The 13202-nt window shown below is 36.9% G+C and overlaps 2 protein-coding genes across 4 annotated transcripts in view; one reads left to right on the top strand and one right to left on the bottom strand.

The window, feature by feature from the left end:
* USP54 (ubiquitin specific peptidase 54) overlaps positions 1-7003 on the bottom strand; it is a 120167-nt gene extending 113164 nt beyond the window's left edge. For all 3 annotated transcript variants that reach the window (XM_031462139.2, XM_031462141.2, XM_031462140.2), the window contains exon 1: positions 6811-7003. The gene's annotated coding sequence lies outside the window, so the exon portion shown is untranslated. The remainder of the gene's footprint in view (positions 1-6810) is intronic.
* Positions 7004-8773: 1770 nt separating this feature from the next.
* Positions 8774-13202, top strand: part of SEC24C (SEC24 homolog C, COPII coat complex component) — a 49540-nt gene continuing 45111 nt past the window's right edge. Inside the window, exons 1-2 of the mRNA XM_031461089.2 lie at positions 8774-9906; positions 11874-12074. The gene's annotated coding sequence lies outside the window, so the exon portion shown is untranslated. The remainder of the gene's footprint in view (positions 9907-11873; positions 12075-13202) is intronic.

The raw sequence follows: 13202 nt of genomic DNA, 5'->3' as shown, positions 1-13202 counted from the left end.
ATAACTGGACAACTGAAATGGGAACCAGCATTTGTTTGATTCCAGTGCCCATGCTATACCAGCCTCCTCAGTGGTAAACTCAGGAATGTCCACATGTCAGGATTTCCCTTCAGAAGAGAGCTGTGAGGGGACATTGTTTCTAAAGACTTATTTTCTCCCCTTAGGTATAACAATAACCAGAAAAACCAGGTTCTTCCATATGTATGATTAAATATCAGACATCATGATTATTTATATACTCTATTGTGGATTTTCAACCTGATCAACTTTATTCATCTATCATCTCCTCAACTTTAAATTCAACTCCTTTAACTCAGATGGCATATCATTATAAATAAGACTGAAAGAGTTTCTGAATTTTCTAATCAAATCACATTTGAACTTAGATGTGGGCTTATTTCCTCTCATTTTAATTCATAGTTTTATCCACCAGACTTGGTCTAAAGCTTTCTAATCCTCTTAGAATTTTCCTAGTGTCAAGATAACTTCAAAACATTGCAATAGTCCATTCTAGTGTTTTACCCATTGATTGTCAAGAGGTTTCCCATAAAAACAAACAGCAAACTAAAAAAAATTGCTACCTGTATGATAAAGGGGTAATAGTTTTACTATAAAGAGCTGTAAGACGTGTCAAAATAAGAAAAAATTGCATTCACCAAGATGAAATTTGGCAAAGACGTGAACAGCTGGAAAATATGACTATCTTTAACATCTAAAAGAATTAACTGAAAAATCATTTAGATCATTTTTAAAAAAGATTTAGTAAAATAATCCAACTCAAGACCAACACAGAACAATCAATAGCTTTCCATATGCCAGCAATAACCAATTTTTAAAGTGTCTTAAGGTAAAAGATCCCAATTGCCATAACAACTTCAAATAGCCATAAAACACCTAGAAACTGGACATGTACAAGACCAATATGAAGAGAACTACAAACTTTTTTTTGAAAGGGGTTTTTTGAAGACTAAATAAAGAGAATATCCTATTTCTAAATGGCAAGTCTCAACATTGTAAAGATACAAATTCACCTATAAAGTAATTAATTTGTTGCAATTGATCCTAATTACAATCTCAACAGATCTTTTTTGTTTGTAATGAAATCTGAAAGGCTGTTTCTGAAAGAACAAAAAAATCTGTTATTATATATATTCTAAGACTGAGAGGGGACTTGACCTTCAAACATACTGTAAGTCAGCAATAATTAAAACTGGGTGGTACTGGCCCAGAAATAAACAGACAGATCAACTGAAAAGAATACAGAAAGTCAGGAACAAACACACATACCTACGTATATATGGTAGGTTAGAGCTTGATGGAGATAAGATTTCACATCAGTGAAGAAAGGACAGGAAATATCAATGAATTACATATTTCTGGATTTTAAAAGTACGTCATAAAACACACAAAAATAAATTCCAGATTGATTAAGGAGCTAAATATTTTTAGCTAATAAAGTATTACAATAAAATACAGTAGAATATTTTTATAATTTGGGGATGGAGAGAGCATCCTTAACCAAGCCCCAAAGTCCAGAAACCATTATGAAAAAGATATACCTATAAGAAATAGATACATTTTAGTATATCAACAGACACTACAGTTAATGTAACATACTGGAAAAAATATGTGCAATATATATTAAAAATACAGATTTGTATCTACATACACATAAAGAGTTCTTGTTTATCAATAGGCTAAAAAAAAAGTAGGGAATGAACAGAATAAGCAATTTCACAGAAAGTAACATGAACAGCCAATAAAGAAATTAAAAGACACTCAAATTCACAAGTCATCTGGAAACTGCAAATTAAAACAAAAAATTTTGCCTATTATATTAGCAAACATGTACAGGATTAATAATATCAAGTCTTGGAGGCACTTTCATAAACTGCTGATGGAATGGAGAATGGTACACAGACTATTGATGGGCAGACTGGCAGTATCTTTCAAAACTACAAACATGTATACCTTTTAAACAGGAAGTCTAAGCATCACTCTAGAGATATTCTAGAACATTTGCAAAAGAGACAAGAATGAGGAATGTCCATTTCAGCATTGCTGATAATTGCAAAAGTCTGGCACAATTTAAATGTCCATAGATAAAGAAACAGTTAAATAAATTACAGAAATTCAAACTGAAATACAATCAGCTGTTAAAAAGTGTGTACTGACAGGATGAGATCACAAAAGCATATCGCTAAGTTAAAAAAAACTGCAGGAAAATTATATTATCACCCGAGTGATTTTTAAAAGCTAAAAATAGACATATAAATTATAAATAGAAATTGCATATATTGCATAGAAAAAGAACTGGAAGAAAATCCACCAAACAGAATAGTTCTGGAAGGAGAAGCTTTGCTTTTTAGCCTCTATCTGAAATATTTTTTTAAAGACTGTATTCTTTTTTCTCTTTCTTTAAATTAAATATACAATTTAAACATCTGTAAATTTTGTTTAATGTTTTAAAAAAGACATAAACAGGGAAGCCAACAAAAAATTTTGTTTCAATTTGCAGTTTCCAGATTACTTGTGAGTTTAAGTATCTTTTTATTTTTTTTATGGGCTGTTCATATTTCTGTGAAATTTCTTATTCTATTATATGCCTCATAAAAATAATAAATATGGGAAAATGTTCAATTTCACAAGTAATCAAAGAAATGGAAATTTAAATTTAAAATTCTACCTATCATGTAGAATAAACTGTTTTTGGTTTGTTCAATGTCTATTTACATAGCTAAAATAAAATACTTTTATTTTACAAAAAGTAATACTTTTTCCCAGTGGATAGATAGAAACTTTCCAGAGGCCATGTGTATCAAAGTAGAAGAAAAGATCTCCAGGCTCTCCTATGGAGGGTGAGAGTTAAATGCTTTTATACTATTATCTTACACCATCAACTGCTTTCAGTTTTCAACCCTTCTGGAGAAGTTCCCTTTCTCACCCCTCAAGGCTCTTCCTCTCAATTCATTCTCTTGCTCTAAACCTTTCTTGGAAAAATGTCTCAATGCCTCAAAAATAACTCACATAAAAAACATGAGCACCCAGCCCACTTAGTTAAAAGGTGTTAGAAAACAGGAGAATCTCATTCACACCAACATGCTATTCTAGCTAAAATCTATGCAGATGAGGCAGTGATGCAAAAAGTCAACTCAATGGAAAAATTCACTGACTAACCTTCTAATTTGCATGTATTTAAGAATATTATGTATTACAACACAGCTGTACCCCTCTACTTTTTTCTAAAGCATATAAACATTTATTAAAATGGGCCAGCAATGCAGCTGGACACAGAAAAATAAAACAGTAATACAACAAACCAAATGTAGGAAGTATTTGAATAGATCATCTGAATGCATTCATCCAAAGTATAGTAGGAAGTATAAGTAAAGTATAAGGGAAACAAGTAATCAGTTTGTACTGTCATCTATTGCAGCCTCCTGACAACATCAGTTTCCTAAAAGCAGCTAAGAGCATCTATAACTCTCTATACAGCAATTATTAAATATAATTTGGCAATGTGGTACAGTAAAAGGAACACTTAACTGGAAATTAGGACACCTGGGACACTGCAGCTGGATGACTTTGGGTAAGTCATTTAAAGTTCTCTAGGCTTTAGTTTCCTCAATATAAAAGGAATGGATTGAACCGGTTGATCTCTAAGCATTCAGCTAAGTCCAGAATCAAATATCAACACTTCATTCATGATATTTCCTATTCTCACCTAGATATTTAAAGAAACCATGTACTAAGATATAAAATTTGAATTTCAGCCAGAAAATCAGATTTTGGACTTTGGAATATAGAGTTTTAAAAGTGTGAAAGCAGGGGGAAAGGTATAGCTCAAGTGATAAAATGCATGCTTAGCATGCCTGAGGTCCTGGGTTCAATCCTCTAAAAAAAATAAATAAGTAAACCTAATTACCTCCCCCTCCCCCAAATAAACAGATAAATAAAATTTTTTTAAAAAGTGGGAAAGCAAATATATAAATGCATGTGATATGTATACACATTTTTCTCAATACAAAAGAAAAAAAAACCAAAAAACAAAAAACAAACTGCAGTATACAAAAATGTTCGATTAAATCCCTTAGTCTGTTGTAATAACATTTGTCCCATATATGAATATAGATAACCACTTCCACTGTTATGATCACTTTCTGGAAGCTTACACATATTAACAATTGCTTGTTACAACCATTTTCCCAAGCATAGCTCCCTCTATAATTATATACAACATGAATAGGGTAATTTACTCAATTCTCTGTCCAACAATACAAACCTCATATTTACCATAATGCTAATATTCAAATTAGTTTCCTGTATGTACTGTAAATATTTGAGGGAGAAAAGTCTATGAATAAAGACACAGAGATTGAATTCTGGTCTTTTGACCAATTATACTTTTACTATCTGGCCCTCTACGGGTTCCAAGGCTCCCTTCCTGTAAAAGAAAGGAATCTTGCCTAGGTTTCTAATCACATATATTTTCAACTCCAGTCCCTAATATGCCACTTACTAGCTCTGTGATCTTTGGCAACTTCTTTAATTTTTTAAGTTTCAGTCTTCTTATCTTTAAAATTGAAGTATTAGCACCAGCTGATGAGTATTAAGTGCTGTGAAGATAAAATGAGATAATGCGCCTAGCACATTAATACTCACTCAATGAATGTTAGCTATTATGCTTATTATTAATACTGGCTTAAGAATGTTCAGTGATATTTTAAAACAGTACTTTAAAAAGACTATTTAATTATGAACTGACCCATGAATTTTCTCTTCAAGCTTCCATTTTATCTCTTCTGAGAAGCATAAAATGTGTTTTATTGATGCAGAATAGTTTAGAATTTGTCCAATAATTTGTAATTTTTAAAAAAATTTCTTCCTTTTTAACTACTTTCTTGTCAACTACTGTGTAAATTCCTCAGGGCCAGAACCTGGTTTCATAAGCCTGTGTTCATATATGTATTATGTTTACTACATTGTAATGATTTGTTACTCTTATTACTCTCCCTTTCCTAGACTCTAATTCCAAGGCAGAGAGCAAGGCTTACTTGTATTTGTATCCTGAAGACTTAGTAATCAGACACAAAATAGGTCTCAATAAATGTTTGTTGAATAGATAAATGAATGAATTCATCTCCCCCCTCTCCCTTACAATGCCTTACACAGTACCCTATACAGAATAAGAATTCAGTAAAGCTCCTTAATGGATTCATGGAGAAATCTTTTGGACCCAACCATATAAAGCTTTATCTTGCCTCAAAAAAGCACTTCTACTTTAAAGTTTAGCTACCAACATTACAAATTAAAAGTTTCAATCTAACACGTATCAAATAAATAGGTTCAATGATAACCACATCAAGACTAGCTCTAGAAGGATTAAAATCCATTATTCTAATAAATTTGTGAACCTCAACATGGAAAAAATCCAGTTACATAATCAAGAGAAGTTTATCCATTGCAAATTTATACCTACAAAAGCTAGTGAGAAAAAATTATCAGAAAGTCTGTATCTGTAGACTGAAATGGACAAATATTTTTATGCCTGAATCGAAGCCACTATTATCACTAGAAATGAATTAACAGCAAAGTGATCCAAACCTGTCTCTAGAAAACAGATCTTGAGACTCAAAGAGTAAATGTTTTGTCCTCTCAGTGATTTTCAGTCCTGAAAGACTTCTTTTATTTCCAGATTGACCGATATTAAAAACTCATTCTGTCTCCTAAAATAAAACCTCATCCATTTCTTAAAAGCCAAACAACCTGAATAGGCACTTTTCAGAATACTAGGTTTTACAGTCAAGTATCTAAAACTATCCCTAGCGTTCAGCCTGCCGCTGCTGCAACAAACACTTTTCCTAGTTTTTAAATTACATTCGTGAAAGGTTTAAGTGTCGTACTGCACATTCTTTCACTGCATCATCTAAACTGATTTTACACTGCATATATAATTTCATAAGTACACCGTAAAGGAATCCTACACTTGAATGAATCTGGTAAGAAACGTGAGCATAGCACACACCCCCTTCTTCCAACTCAATACGCTCCAGAGGAAGCGCGTCTTAGTCTTTTTTTTCCCAAGAATTTCTCTTTCCCGCCCCCACCCCACACTTTATTTCAGAGCAGCAATCATTCACTATCCCACTCACAGTCTCTCCAGCGAAAGAACCTTTCCAACTAATACTATTTAACCAGGACCCTCCTTTCAGGCTCAGAGTCCGTGGGGAATTTCTTTGCAGGGAGCAAAGGGGAGGAGGGTGCGGTGAAGGTCCCGGACGCCACCATTCCCGCCATGCCATTTAGGACCTAGGTCCTAGCGCGCAGTCCCTGACCAGCCTCAGCCGGACCTCAGGAAGCTGCGAAGGTCTGACACCGCACCCTCATCTCCGCCAGGGCAAAGCAAACCGGGCCCAACCTCTGGGCTCCCATTCAATATACCCTCCTTCTCGCTATACCCCATTTCTTCCCACTTATTCTTCGGTGTAGCCCTGTCTCTTTATCCAATTCTGAGTCCCCATAAACCTCTTGCTCCCAACACACACACCCTTCCACACTCCCGCCCTTGCCCCTTGAACCCTACTACACCCCGGTCCCTCCCCCTGGACCTCCCGGCAGCTCCAGCCCTCCCCGCGTGCCCTAGTGCAGACTGGCGCCCTGTGCCTATACCCACTGGACCCGGGTCCTACCCCACACGTCACACTCAGGCCCATTCCCCCCGCGACCCGGCCCTCCCCACCCCCTCCCTGGGCGCTACCCCCCAGCACCCCTTTACCTCCGGCCCCGCCCCCCTGAGGGTGTCGCACTCACCGCTTCTGCCGCCGCATCCTTAACCGCCGCGGCTGCTATAGCTACAGGGAGCCAAGGCAACCAGCTCTCGCGACACTTTCCTCAGCTACGGCGAGAACAGCCAGGAAGAGCCTCTTGCAAGAAAGTAAAATGAGTCAGACTCGAGAAGGCTAAGTATATCTCGCGATAGTATTGTGTAAAATGGCGGCTGCAAGGCGCTTCTTCGGTTGCCCGGGAAGGTCTGAAGGTGGGCGAGGGCGATGAAGGAGCTTGAGCTGACGGGAGAGTCGGAAAACTATTGCAGGCAGGAAGCAGAATGGTTTGGGCTCAGGAAGTTAGTATGGCGAACTCTACACTGGAATAGCTTTAGGAATGTGGCCTTCATTTCCCAGTGCCTCAAACTTAGAGCAGTGTCGCTTTTAGCTGAAGTTCCGTCTTCCTAGCATTTTCCTTCTGCGTGTGTAGTAGAGATGGAGCGAACATACCAGAAACTGACATTTCCATCTCCTCATTAACCTTCCTTCAGGAAATTTTCATCCGTTCTTACCCAACCCTGGTTTGTAACTGCTATTTGACTTAACAGAAATGTTTATGTTCATCCATGAGTTTGACGGCTCCCACCCACCAATAATTCGCCCGACCAAAATGGGTGTGTGTGTGTGTGTGTGTGTGTGTGTGTGTGTGTGGAAGTTTTGTTTTTTAAATCGAATGTAAGCCAGATGTTTGGCCTTAGATGTGGAAGGGGGCTGCATTGATGTGTTATGTGAAGTTTGCACTTGTTGCTTGCAGCTCTGTGGACACATCCTCACTTGGTGACTCAACACTTAGTTGTAGGGCTTTCTCTCTGCTCTCAGAGAGCTGTAAATGCAGACTGATTGAGTAGGAACTGGAACAGAGGTAAATGTAAAGAAAGTTGTTATAAGAGAGTAAAACAGGGAAGAACAAATAGAGAATAAAAATAGTAAATGGAGAATTCATTTTCTTCTCTCCAAGCCCCTGAATAGTTCTCATAGTCTAGACAAGTGCTATCCAATAGAAATACATTGTGAGCTGCATTGTGCAACTTAAAATTTGTAGTAACCAGTTTTTTAAAGTATGACAAATTTAGTAATTTCCTTAACTCACCATGTTCAAAATATTCCAACATGTAATCAATACTTTGAAATTATTAATGAGATATTATACTTTTTTTTTTCTTTCTTTTTCATACTGAGTCTTCAAAATCCAGTGTTTATGGAGCATCTCAATTCAGGTTGGAATGGAGCAGAACCTTGCGGATGGAGCTCCCCCAAGTATAAAGACCCTCTATGTCCCTGCCTCTTGTTTGTAGAAAAACTGAAATCTCCCAGGCCTGCCTGAGTCACAAAAGAGCAGTTTCAAGCAGTTAATGATTAGGACAAGAGAGTCACAGACTCAGTGTCTGATGCACACTCCTGAGTTGTTTTACAGATACTGTAACTGCCACCAGAGGGGAAAAGCTAACTGCATTATGACCAGACTAGCCCTAACACAAGCTGCTCCTTCTTGAGCTGTAATGAATCTATGGCTAGCAGAATTCCAAGAACTGGACTTAAGAGAATGGGATTAATGCTGTTGCTCAAAATAATCTATATCTTTGTGGACATCAAAATAATTACAGCTTGTAGCTTGTTCTGCCCATATATGTAAGCAGGCAACTAAAACTGTCAGCAAAGAGATGCTTCAAACCCGTGTAGATATCTTTTCACCGTAAGACCGCAATGCCCTTTCTTAGCATGAAGCAGTTACAGAAGATGGACTATTGCCATAATCCCATAGAAATGGAATGATATCTGACAGGGTGATTTGTAAGCAGCTCTTTGCAAGAAACTTCTCTTGTCACTTTAGCAAAGCTATATTGTAATGACTTTTAAACCAGGCACCATCATGCTCTACTCATCTCTGGGCCAAGCACACCTTTTGAAGCTTTTGATCACATGATACCTTGCCAGACCTGTTGGTTCTTTCCTTAGATCAAAGAAGTAAAAATGAAGAATGAGTAATTCACAGGGATCTCTTCCCTAGCTTCCCCTTCAGTAATCTCAAGAAAAAACTGTAAACAAACTGTGTGAACAAGTTAGCATCTAAAGAAAGATCACAAGAGGTCCACAAATCTGCATGAAGTAGGGGATGGCAACAATGACTCTGACCCCCATCTCAATGATTAGCTGAGATTATATCTCTTTTTCTTTTTAAAAACTTTCATGGCTGAGCAGAACCTTCAGAGTTCGTTTTGGGGGGACATGAGTCCACCTTTTCCCTAGACTGTCAGCATTCTGATCGAAAGCAGCTTTCCTTTCCACCAACAATTGCCTCTCAGTATTGATTTTCAAGTGGTGAGCAGCCAGACCTGAGGTCGGTAACAAGGCTAGGCATATTTTAAGAGCTCAGGAGCCACATGTGGCTGGTGACTACAGTATTGAACACGGAAGCTCTAGGCCCTATACTAGGGAATGCCTTATCTAGTGACTTTAGGGGAATAGTATTATGGGCTTGTGGTTTATGTAAAAGAAACCTTTGAAGTTGCTAACTCAAATGGCTACAGAGTCTAGGTGAGTAACAAGAGATGACCTGGTGTAAAACAATAGATGATAGTAGGGACTAGGACCCACTGGAGGGTGCAAGCTTCTATCTAAAAGGGAGCTTTACTGCAACCACTATGGAAAACAGTATGGAAATTCCTCAAAAATTTAAAAATAGATGGGGGGAGGGTATAGCTCAAGTGGCAGAGTGCATGCTTAGCATGCGTGAGGTCCTGGGTTCAATCCTCAGTACTTCCTCTAATAAATAAGCCTAATTACCTCCCCAACCAAAAAAATTAAAAATAGAACTACCATATGGTCCAGCAATTCTATTCCTGAGTATTTATCTGAAGAAAACAAAACACTGGTTAGAAAAGATGTATGCACCCCTGTGTTCATTGCAGCATTATTTACAATAGGCAAGACATGGAAGCAACCTAATTGTCTATCAACTGATGAATGGAAAAAGAAGATGTGGTATATACATACAATGGAATACTACCCAGCCATAAAAAAGAATTAAATATTGCCATTTGCAGCAACATGGATGGACCTAGAGATTATCATACTAAGTGAGGTAAGTCAGAGAAAAACGAATGTTATATGATATCACTTACATGTGTAATCTAAAAAAAATACAAATGAACTTATTTACAAAACAGAAACAAACACACAGACGTAGAAAACAAACTTATGGTTATCAAAGGGGAAAGGGTGGACTAAATTAGAAGTATGGGATTAACGATACACACCACTATATAAAATAAATAAACAAGGATTTATTGTATAGCACAGGGAATGATATTCAATATCTTATAATAAGCTATAATGGAAAAGAATCTGAAAAAGAATATATAACTGAATCACTTTGCTGTATACTTGAAATTAACACAATATTGTAAATCAACCATAGTTCAATAAAAAAAGAATATGTGGTATATAAATACAATGGAATATTACTCAGCCATAGAAAAGAATGAAATCTGGCCATTTATCACAACATGGATAGGCCTAGAGGGCTTCACACTAAGTGAAATAAGTCAGACAGAGAAAGACAAATATTGTATAATTTCAGTTACATGTGAAATCTAAAAAACAAATATGAACAAACATAAAGTAGAAATAGTTATAGATAACAGAGAACAAACAGGTGGTTGCCAGAGGGGAGGCTATTAGGGAGAGAAAAATGGGTGAGGTACAAACTTCCAGCTGCAAAATAAGTAAGTCACTGATATGAAATGTAAAGTATAGGGAATATAATCAATAACTATGTAATATCTTTTTATGGTGACATCATAACTAAACTCATTATGGTGATAATATTGAAATGTATAGAAATATGAAATCACTGTTTTGTGTAATAAGAACAACATTGCAGATTAATTACACTTCAAAAACAAACAAATAAACTCATAGGAAAATAGATCAGATCTGTGGTTACCAGAGGTGGTGGGGGAGTGAGGGGAGGGTGAATTTGATAATGGCAGTCAAAAGATAACAAACTCCCAGTTATAAGATAAATACGTGCAATCTGATAAATATGATTAACACTGCTGTATATTACATATGAAAGTTGTTAAGAGCAAATCTTTTGAGTTCTCATCACAAGGAAAAAAATTTTTAATAAAAATAAAAGGGAGCTTTCCTGAGCTCTTAGTTTAAAACTCTCCTGAATTTTAAAACACAATGATGGCAAACAGAAGATGTTTGTAAGCAATATAGACAGCTAGTTCTTCTGCCAATATGTGGCTTCTGTAAACTGTGCTATTCAAATATCTGAAACATTTTTGAAGAAAAGATGTTTTAACAGAAGAATAGTGTCCAGCCAAAGGGATAGCAAAGCTTGAGGATTTGATTGGATTTCTGGCTAGATCATACACAAGTGTGCACTCTAATACATTAAACCATCATTGCAACTTCTGATAATAATTTGACTTCTAAGTTATTTAGAAGGAGATAATTTTGCAACTGCCCTGGCTCCCTGTAAATTAATAAGCTTATATCATGATTTTTTTGTTATTATACTTAAGATTTCAGGGGGTAGGGTGTAGCTTAGTGGTAGAATGCATGTTTAGCATGCAAGAGGTCCTGGGTTCGATCCCCAGTACCTCCATTAAAAATAAATAAACAAACAAACAAGTACCCCATCCCCCCAAAAAATAAACAAAAAAATTTCAGACATCCTGAGCTTGGAAAAATTAAGTTTCTAGGTTTTCAGAGCTATTTACTAACAGATCCTGGCTTCTTTTTTTTTTAATCCCAACTTTAAAGGTCGGCATTTAATAATTATTTTATAGTTAATAGGAAAATCTTTGTCACATGAAAGTTATTTGCCTTTGTACCTCTCATGCCTGATTTAGTACCTGGTATACAGTAGGCACTCAGTAAATATTTGTTAAAAGAATATAGTCCTTGGGGTGGGGACAGAAAAAAAAAGAATATAGTCCTTAACTTTGGGGGAGGGCTCAGACTTTTAAACTTGAGTGATAAAAATCTATGGACCCTTATCCAGATCCTGTCTGTGCCCTACCCATATTCCCTCAGCCCACTCTAGAGTTTGCTACAGCTTTCGTGGACAGATCCTGTACAAGCCCACAGCTTCCTACATCAAACACCTGAGTGTATCTCCTTGCCTGAAAGTGACAGCAGAGTTAACATTTACAGTAGCAATCTGCAACCAGTGACAGATGGGATCTGGTGGCTAAATACTCCAGTTTCTACCCTGCTCAGTGAAGCAATTCTGAGGTATGTTTTACTATGGTGTTTCTTAAAATTTAATAATACATAAGAATCACGTGGAGAGGTTAATAAGACACAGATTCTTGAGTTTACACTTTTAACTAAGCTCCCAGGAGAAAAGGATGCTGCTAGTCCAGGGACCACATTTTGAATAGCATTTTTCTCAGAGTGTCTGAGTAAGATTCAGCCCCAAAGGCCCATTTGGCCTTCTTCTCACTCCCTTACACTGCTTGGATTCTGGGATCACCTCCCAAATTTTCTCCTTGCATCCAAATCTTTATTTCAGGGTCTATCGGGGGGTGGGGGGGAATCCAAACTATGACAACACTCTCCTTAGAAAAATGCACATAGATTAGAACTTTGTGTACAAGTTTAGAGGAAGTATGAATCCCCTGAAATTTATTGTAAAGGAAAGTGACCAAGGGAAATGCCATGTGACCCAAGGTCCATGAAAATTGCATCAGTTTATGCAGATGTAATCATTAACAGCTCATGGAGCTGGCTGAAGTTATTTTCTCAGATCCTATTAAGGTCATCTCTTAACTCTTCCTGGTCTGTATGAAATTCCTACTTTGTGGAAGACAGAATTAAGTCAGAGACTCTAAAGAAACCGTATGCTTGAAATCAATAAAAAGAGTATTGTTACTCATTCCTTTTGGGCTCTCAAGATTTCTTCCCAATCAAAATGCTTTCTGGACTCAACGGCAGGGCCCCCGTGACCCTTAGATCTTTTCTTGCTGTGTTCACAGAGCCAAGCATACTATAACTCAACTGGTTTCTCCCACTTCTTTCTGGATTCCGCATGGCTTCCTATTCTATTTCATCTTTTGGGGAATCTGTAACCTTTGACACATGTATTCCTAAGCCCACTCAGTGTAATCTGGCAAATTTATGGTTTCTAGTTCTGTGATAATTGGGTAATCCTGATTATCCCAATTTCTAATCAGCTACATAAAGAGAGTTAATGCCAGGGTCACCAACACTTATTTCCTAACATAGCACACAGTAGCACCTGAGCTTCGCCCACATATGGGCCCGCACATGTGTTTGTGCATGGTTATTCGTCTTATGTACTATTGAATAAGTATGTCTTTGTATGCACCTATGAATGTGGTTTGGTGGGTGTGGACGTGG

The sequence above is a fragment of the Camelus dromedarius genome, chromosome 8 (assembly GCF_036321535.1).
Source record: "Camelus dromedarius isolate mCamDro1 chromosome 8, mCamDro1.pat, whole genome shotgun sequence".
Classification (NCBI taxonomy): domain Eukaryota; kingdom Metazoa; phylum Chordata; class Mammalia; order Artiodactyla; family Camelidae; genus Camelus; species Camelus dromedarius.
This window is presented reverse-complemented; position numbering and strand designations above follow the sequence as displayed.